Genomic DNA, 9,718 nt, shown 5'->3' on the forward strand with positions numbered 1-9,718 from the left:
CTGGCACCATAACAGAACGCCTTAGCACACTCAGCCACAAACGCCATTGAACATAAAGCGTCAAAAGGTCAATTCAAATGTTTGTGATATGATCGTAATACGACACCAAGGGATAACATTGTAATTGCTTCTCGAGATGTTCTATATTAGTATGACCGAAAAAATAAGAAACGCAGGTTCAAATCTCACCAGCGGAAATTTTTTTTATCAAATAATTTTTTAAATTTTTTTTTTTATGTTATGCATAGTTTTTATTTTTATTTTCGGCATATATTTTCGTATAAATATATTTTTTCCATAGAAAATCAACAAAAAATTAAAAATTCTCGTAATTTGCAAAACCTTCTCAATTGAACTTCCATGGAAGCGAAAAAGTTAAACGGCGTAGGTTCAAATCCCAGCGGGGATGTAATTAATTTTTTTATTATTTTTTTTTTGTTTTGTTTCCTATTTTTTTTTATTTTTTATTAGTTTTCTATTTTTAAATTTAATTGTCCAAAATTTGCACTTAAAATAGCCTGATTGCGTTCTAATACTTGTCCACAAGGACTGCATCGGTAGTAGAAAAAAATTATTGGGGGATCCCAAGATGCGCTTTAGAAGAAATGTTTGTGAACTTGTCCAAAAGGACTGCATCGGAAGTGGAAAAAAATCATTTGGGGATCCCACGATGAGCTTTAGAAGAAATGTTTGTGGACTTGTCCAAAAGGACTGCATCGGAAGTTGAAAAAACTCGATGGGCGATTCTGGGATGGGCTTTAAAAGAAATGTTTGTGGAACAACTTCCAATATTTTTTGCTGGGATATTCTGTTGACGCATTTGTTGTCATCCGGATTCTACCAAAAACCAAAACATGGACCGATACGGACCATTTTCGACACACCTTTGTATGGTACTAAGATACCTCTAGATTTCTAATTTCAACAAAATTGGATAAAAACTACGGATTCTAGAAGCCCAAGAAGTAAAATCGCGAAATCGGTCTATATGGAGGCTATACCAAAACATGGACCGATACACGCCATTTGCGACACATCTGCTTGTGATCTTAAAATACCTCTAGATATTCAATCTCAAGCAAATCGCATAGAAAATATAGTTTATAGAAGCGCAAGAAATAAAATCGGGAGATCGGTCTATATGGGGGCTATACCAAAACATGGACCGATAGGCACCATTTTTGGCACACCTTTTTATGGTCCTAAAATACCTCTAGATTTTCAATTTCAGGCAAATTGGATAAAAACTACGGGTTTTATAAGCCCAAGACCCCAATTCGGAAAGTCGATTTGGGGTCTTCGAACAAAAAACGAATCTGTGCCAAATTTAAGGACGATAGCGCCATTATTGACGGCTGTAGCGTGATTACAACAGACAGACAGACGGACATGCTTATATCGTCTTAGAATTTCTCCCTGATCAAGAATATATATACTATATATATATAGTCGGAAATCGATATTTGGATGTGTTACAAACGGAATGACAAACTTATTATACCTCCGTCACCATTCTATGGTGGTGAGTATAAAAAGTTAAAATTACCCATAAAAAATATCAAAAAAGAGAGTTATAAAAAATTTAATTAAAAGAACTATCTTTGTAGTTCAAATAAAGAACATCTTTGGGAGGACATGTTTGGAAGTGCATTTAAAGTTGTGCCTTTAGAAGAACTTCCAAATTTTTTTGCTGGGTGTTTATATATTTTGGAGTGTATTTATTTATTAATCTGTGTGTGTGTGTGTGTGAATGGTAAAGCACATCAACGTCTAGCATTATCCTCAACTAACAAATTTCCGCTTCCTGCTTTTTAATGGCACAAGATGCGTTCACATTTTGTATTCGTTATGATGGTGATGCCTGTGGTATGGTTTTCTTGGTAATGAATATAATTTTAAGCTTCACAAGGTTATGACAGGTGGTTCCGGATATCAAGGATTGTTTTTTTCTTTATAAAACCATCATAAGATGGAAATCTAAAAAGTTTGCCATTTCGTAATAGATTGAAATATGGATTCCCGACTATAAAAAGAAGCTTAATAGAATTCACGTTTTAAGATATATGTTAAACATATCTCATGATTTGACTTCTTGAGTATATAGACGCTGTTAGGTTTGGTTAGGTATAGTTGCAGCCACGCCTCTTATACCCTACACTATAGGATGGGGAGTATATTAACTTTGTCATTCCGTTTGTAACACATCGAAATATTGCTCTAAGATCCCATAAGGTATATATATTCTGGGTCGTGGTGAAATTCTGAGTCGATCCAAGCATGTCCGTCCGTCCGTCTGTTGAAATCACGCTAACTTCCGAACGAAACAAGCTATAGACTTGAAACTTGGCACAAGTAGTTGTTATTGATGTAGGTTAGGTTAGGTTAGGTGGCAGCCTGATGTATCAGGCTCACTTAGACTATTCAGCCCATTGTGATACCACATTGGTGAACTTCTCTCTTATCACTGAGTGCTGCCCGATTCCATGTTAAGCTCAATGACAAGGGACCTCCTTTTTATAGCCGAGTCCGAACGGCGTTCCACATTGCAGTGAAACCACATAGAGAAGCTTTGAAACCCTCAGAAATGTCACCAGCATTACTGAGGTGGGATAATCCAACGCTGAAAAACTTTTTGGTGTTCGGTCGAAGCAGGATTCGAACCCACGACCTTGTGTATGCAAGGCGGGCATGCTAACCATTGCACCACGGTGGCTCCCTATTATTGTTATATGTTATTGATGTAGGTCGAATGGTATTGGAAATGGGCCATATCGGTTCACTTTTACGTATAGCCCCCATATAAACGGACCCCCCGATTTGGCTTGCGGAGCCTCCAAGAGAAGCATATTTCATCCGATCTGACTGAATTTTGGTATACCAACACCATGTTGGTATATGGTAACTATCAACCATGCAAAAAATGGTCCACATCGGTCCATAATTGTGTATAGCCCCTATATAAACCGATCCCCAGATTTGGCTTGCGGAGCCTCAAAAAGAAGCAAATTTCATCCGATCCGGCTGAAAATTGGTACATGATGTTGGTATATAGTCTCTAACAACCATGCGAAAATTGGTCCCTATCGGTTCGTAATTATATATAGCCCCCATATAAACCGATCCCAGATTTGGCTTGCGGAGCCTCCAAGAGAAGCATATTTCATCCGATCTGGCTGAAATTTGGTACATGGTGTTGGTATATGGTATCTAACAACCATGCAAAAATCTGTCCACATCGGTTCGTAATTATATATAGCCGCCATATAAACCGATCCCCAAATTTGACCTCCGGAGCTTCCTGAAGGAGCAAAATTCATCCGATCCGTTTGAAATTTGGTACTTTTCGCTAATGTATGGCCGATACCATCCATGCCAATTGCTCCATATCGATCTATATTATATAAACCGATCCCCAATCACAGAAAAATCACGATTGCCACTCGAGCCAAAAATAATCTACCAAAATTTTATTGCCATAGAAAATTTTGTCAAAATTTTACATTTCGATAGCAAATTTTGTCAAAATTTTAGTTCTATAGAAGATTTTGTCAACATTTTATGTTTTTAGGAAATTTTGTCAAAATATAATTTCTATACAAAATTTTGTCAAAAATTTATTTCTTTAGAAAATTTTGTCAAGGTCGTGAGTTCGATTCCTGCTTCGACCGAAAACCAAAAAGTTTTTCAGCGGAGGTCCCTTGTCATTGAGCTTAACATGGAATCGGGCAGCACTCGGTGATAAAAGAGAAGTTCACCAATGTGGTATCAAAATGGACTGAATAGTCTAAGTGAGCCTGATACATCGGACTGCCACCTAACCTAACCTATGCTGACTTGTTTTGAGGATTTTGCATCTTTGGTTTAAAGTTTTTTTGGGAATCAAGAAAATATTTTTATACCCTCCACCATAGGATGGGGGTATATTAACTTTGTCATTCCGTTTGTATCACATCGAAATATTGCTCTATGGCCCCATAAAGTATATATATTCTGGGTCGTGGTGAAATTCTGAGTCGATCTGAGCATGTCCGTCCGTCCGTCCGTCTGTTGAAATCACGCTAACTTCCGAACGAAACAAGCTATCGACTTGAAACTTGGCACAAGTAGTTGTTATTGATGTAGGTCGGATGGTATTGCAAATGGGCCATATCGGTCCACTTTTACGTATAGCCCCCATATAAACGGACCCCCAAATTTGGTTTGCGAGGCCTCTAAGAGAAGCAAATTTCATCCGATCCGGCTGAAATTTGGTACATGGTGTTAATATATGGTCTCTAACAACCATGCAAAAATTGGTCTACATCGGTCCATAATTATATATAGCCCCCATATAAACCGATCACCAGATTTGACCTCCGGAGCCTCTTGGAAGACCAAAATTCATCTGATTCAGTTGAAATTTGGTACGTGGTGTTAATATATGGCCTCAAACTCCCATGCAAAAATTGGTCGAAATCGGTCCATAATTATATATAGCCTCCATATAAACCGATCCCCAGATTTAACCTCCGGAGCCCCTTGGAAGAGCAAAATCCATCCGATTCGGTTGAAATTTGGTCCGTGATGTTAGTATATGCATGCAGGAATTGGTTCATATCAGTCTATAATTATATATAGCACCCATATAAACCGATCCCCAGATTTGACCTCCGGTGTCTTTTGGAGAAGCAAATTTCATCCGATCTGGTGGAAATTTTGTAAGTGGTGGTAGTATATGATATTTAACAACCATGCCAAAAGTGGTCCATAATCATATATAGCCCCCATATAAACCGATCCCGAGATTTGGTTTTGGAGCCTCTTGGAGGAGCAAATTTCATCCGAGTCAGTTGAAATTTGGTACATTGTGCTAGTATATGGCCGTTAACAACCATGCCTAACTAGGTCCATATCGGTCTATAGTTATATATAGCCCTCAGATAAATCGATCCCCAATCACACAAATATTGGTCCATATAAAGTTCATAATTGTATATAGCCCCCATATAAGCGACCCCCATATTTCAATTCTGGCTCCCTACGTACCGTGCAAAAGTCCATATCGATTCGTAATTATTTGTAGACTTGCCTACACATACTTTTTTTTTTTGTCTAATGTACAGCGTTGCCAGAATTGTTTCACCAAAAACCGCTAGATTTGCCCAAAATAATAGCTAAAAAAGCTAAAAATGCTAAAAAAAATAGCTAGAAAAAAAGCTAAATTTTTTTGTATCAAAAGTCACATTTTTGATTGAAATTTAACAAACTTAAAGGCTTTATTTCACTTACAATGCATATTACTTTCATTTTAATTCCACTTCTGTGAGACTGTAACAATATCTAAGGCATATTAGCTCTGTTTGCGTATTCGATACATTTTGATTACTATCACAAATTTTTTACTGGAAGTCCTTCGTTTTGTGGGAGCTACCTTCCCAACACCTCTATTTTATTTACTTGTTATTTTAAAATATTAAATGATCTAAGCATGCTTTGGATTTGGTAAAAAATGATTTGTCATTTTTTAAAATAAAATTTTAGTTGGGATTTGAAATTGTGAAAAATTCGAAATACATTACTTTTATTTAAATTGTAGAAAATACCTATAGTTTACATTTCCCAGTAAAAACATTTTCCTTTTCTTCATGAGCTATCTAAGTGCTTTAAAAACGTGCTAACGCCAACTTAAATTTCCATATTCAGACTCGACTTCAAGTAGAAATTATTGTATATATACGTTTTTAAAATAAAGTGTTGAAAAACATCTTCTATTATTGAACGCTATTTTGGTTTGTGGTTAAGATGCAAAAACTCCTCACATTTAAAGACTATTTCATTAATTCTTCCTTCTTTCATGAAAACATACCCATTTTTAAGTTGAATCACTTAATTATAAGGACAAAACGACTTTATCGTCTTTTGGACAAGGAAAACAGTTTATATAAAAGAAATTCACAAATGCTATTATAACCAAAATTCGCGTTCGTATTTTAAGGAGACGACAATATTTTTTCAGTGCACAAAGCTATTCACATCTACTATTTTAATTTAGTAATATCGTAATAGCTTTAGAATATTATAATAACATAAAAAGGATAAACGAGTCAAATGATAATATTCCCAATAATTTACTGACAGTTTATCTAACAAATTTGTATGGTAATAGTAGATTTATTTATTTTTATTTATTTATCAATTAATTAAATTTACAATAAAATTATAAATATAATTGTAAGCTATGTCTGCTAGGGTCTTAAGTTTAGTAGATTTAAAGTTTACGATAACTTTTATGTATATAATGAAAAAACTTTACAACAAGGTGTATTTGCTACAAAAATGCCCGCATAATGGCTGGACTCATTATTAGTGTTTCAACTGAGCTTTGAAATTTGTGGAAACCCTTATACTTGCAGCAAGGCTTAGATAAAAATGCCGATTTATCCATATTTCAATAGAAACATGTCGAAAATAAAAAAAGCCAAAAATAACTAAAAGGGTCATGAAAAAAAGCCAGAAAAAAGCTAAAAGCTAAATGCATTTTTTCCCGCTAAACGTCTTCAAAAAAAGCCAAATCTAGCGGGAAAAAAGCTAAATTGGCAACGCTGCTAATGTATACAACGTATGGACTAACTCACAATTTAGAAAACGATTTAAAATACCACAACCCAAGTAATTCGATTGTGGATGACAGTCTTTCGTAGAAGTTTCTACGCAATCCATGGTGGAGGGTACATAAGATTCGGCCTGGCCGAACTTACGGCCGTTTATACTTGTTTACTTTGAAGTAGTTGTTATAATTTGGATTTTTAAACTGGCATTTATTTGTACCGCGATTTTTCCGCTTCCGATGCAGTTCTTTTGGACAATTCAATTTCACAAGGAAAAATAGAAAATCAATAAAAAAGAAGTCACAATTTTTTGAAATGTATGCATTTTTCCAACTATATCGAAAAATTCCATTGATTGAAATATTATCTGAAATCAATGATATTTCAAGAACACACATATTGAATTTTTGCTTTCATGCTTCAATTATTGCAATATGTTATTAAATATTTTTCAATATTCAATTCTTATGAATGTAGTATTTATGCAACCACTGGTCATATGCCATGCGAGACGACAAAGAGCAGCTATTGAATTGCATACACACACTCATTTTAATCTGATCAAATTTTATTATGAAAAATGTACAAAGAAAGCCAAATGCATTGTTGACATATTTCCAAAAAAGGAAAAAAAAAGAAGCAACAATTTTATTCCATTTCATTAATTTTCATACCTATTTCGACAAGAGTTTGTATATGCAAGTGACAAAGCTTTAGCTATCATAGATAGGCCAATTAAATTTTAAAATAAACATTTATATATGCTCATAAGATCGGCTAAGTGGAATCTTAACATATGTGTGGATTGCATACAAATTACATACCACAATCGAAACACAATCTTAAGATTGCATTCTCATTTGGATGTTAGTTGATCTGGAGCCTAAGTAAAGCTGTGGGAAAACTAGGCAAAATATTCGACCAAAATTAGTGAAACATTTCTTTTTTGCAGGAGTATTTACTGTTGTGACCTAAAAAAGTTTACTGGTATGACTGTGGCGGAGAATTCTTTTTTGATTTCCGTCAAATATTTGCCCAGCATTACCGTACCGTAAGATATAACAAGTATGAACGGCCGTAAGTTCGGCCAAGCCGAAGCTTATGTACCCTCCACCATGGATTGCGTAGAAACTTCTTCTAAACACTGCCATCCACAATCGGATTACTTAAGTTGCGGTAACGCTTGCCGATGGCAAGGTATCTTAAAACCTCTTAACACCGTCTTCTAAATTGTATGTAAGTCCATACGTGGTTATATTTAATCAAAAAAGATCGATCAAATACGTATATAATTCAGTATGACAAAATTTTCTATAGACATAAAATTTTGACAAAATTTTCTATAAAAATAAAATTTTAACAAAATTTTCTATAGAAATAAAATTTTCACACAATTTTCTATAGAAAGAAAATTTTAACAAAATTTTCTACAAAAATAAAATTTTAACAAACTTTTCTATAGAAATAAAATTTTAACAAAATTTTCTATAGAAATAAAATTTTAACAAAATTTTCTATAGAAATAAAATTTTTGACAAAATTTTCTATAGAAATAAAATTTTAACAAGAATTTTCTATAGAAATAAAATTTTAACAAAATTTTCTATAGAAATAAAATTTTGTCAAAATTTTCTATAGAAACAAAATTTTTACAAAACTTTCTATAGAAATAAAATTTTGATACACAGAAAAAATTATTGTCGTGAGGTCAAAGATTTCATGTCTTTAAAACACGAATGCAAATTTTGCTTAGCATAGAAGACGCATTTCACTAGTATAAAGTTTTTTTTCCTTGACCAAAGGTCGATAAACTTTTCAATGAAGTCGTATTGTCCTTATAATTAAGTGATTTGACTTAAAAATGGGCATCTTAACATGAAAGAAAATATTTATAGGATAAGGTCAACTTGAATTTAATAATTCAAAAAAATTCTTTAAATTTAATGAAATTGTCTTTAAATGTGTTGTCTTTTTGCATCTTGACTACAAAGCAAAAAATCGTTCAAATATAGGACATGTTTTTCAAAACTTTATTTTAAAGAAGTTTTTTACTTCAAACATAGCATAATTTCTACTGGAAGTCGAGTCCTAATTTGGAAAATAAAGTTGCCGTTAACTCGTTTTTAAAGGACTTTGATAGATATGAAGAAAAAAGCTGAGAAAGCGAAAAATTTAAATTTGCTTCCTAAAAGCAAGTACACAAAACCTAAATTTAAAAGAGAATTGTGTCGTAAAAGTATCCTTACTTGTATTTTCCGCTTCTTTGGCTTGGAATCAATACCAAATTTTTTACAGTAAAGACAAAATCTTTGGAAGCGTGTATGCTTTTTTTTCAGTGGAGATTATTTTTGGCTCGAGTGGCAACCATGATTATGAACCGAATAAAATTGTAACAAATTTTTCTATAGAAATAAAATTTTGACAATGATGAAAATTTGATTATTAACGAAAAAAATTTTAACAAACTTTTCTATAGAAAAAAATCTTGACAAAATTTTCTGTAGAAATAAAATTTTGACAAAATTTTGTTTATGAACCAAATAAAATTTTAACAAAATTTTCTATAGAAATAAAATTTTGACAACATTTTCTGTAGAAATAAAATTTTGACAAAATTTTCTATAGAAGTAAAATTTTGGTAAATTATTTTTGACTCGAGTGGCAATCATGATTATGAACCGATATGGACCAATTTTTGTGTGATTGGAGATCGGCTATATATAACTATAGACCTATATGGAAGAATTTTGGTATGGTTTTTAGCGGCCATATACTAACACCAAGTTCCAAATTTGAATCGGATCGGATGATCGGTTTATATGGGGGCTATGTATAATTATGGACCGATGTGGACCAATTTTTGCATGGTTGTTAGAGACCATATACCAACACCATGTACCAAATTTCAGCCGGTTCGGATGCAATATGCTTCTGTTAGAGGCTCCACAAGCCAAATCTGGGGATCGGTTTATAAGGGGGCTATATATAATTATGGACCGATGGGGACCAATTTTTGCATAGTTGTTAGAGACCATATGTTTACACCATGTACCAAATTTTAGCCGGATCGGATGAAATTTGCTTCTCTTAGAGGCTCCGAAAGCCAAATCTGGGGATCGGTTTATATGGGG

Source organism: Haematobia irritans, chromosome 4, assembly GCF_050003625.1.
Source record: "Haematobia irritans isolate KBUSLIRL chromosome 4, ASM5000362v1, whole genome shotgun sequence".
In the NCBI taxonomy this organism is placed as follows: domain Eukaryota; kingdom Metazoa; phylum Arthropoda; class Insecta; order Diptera; family Muscidae; genus Haematobia; species Haematobia irritans.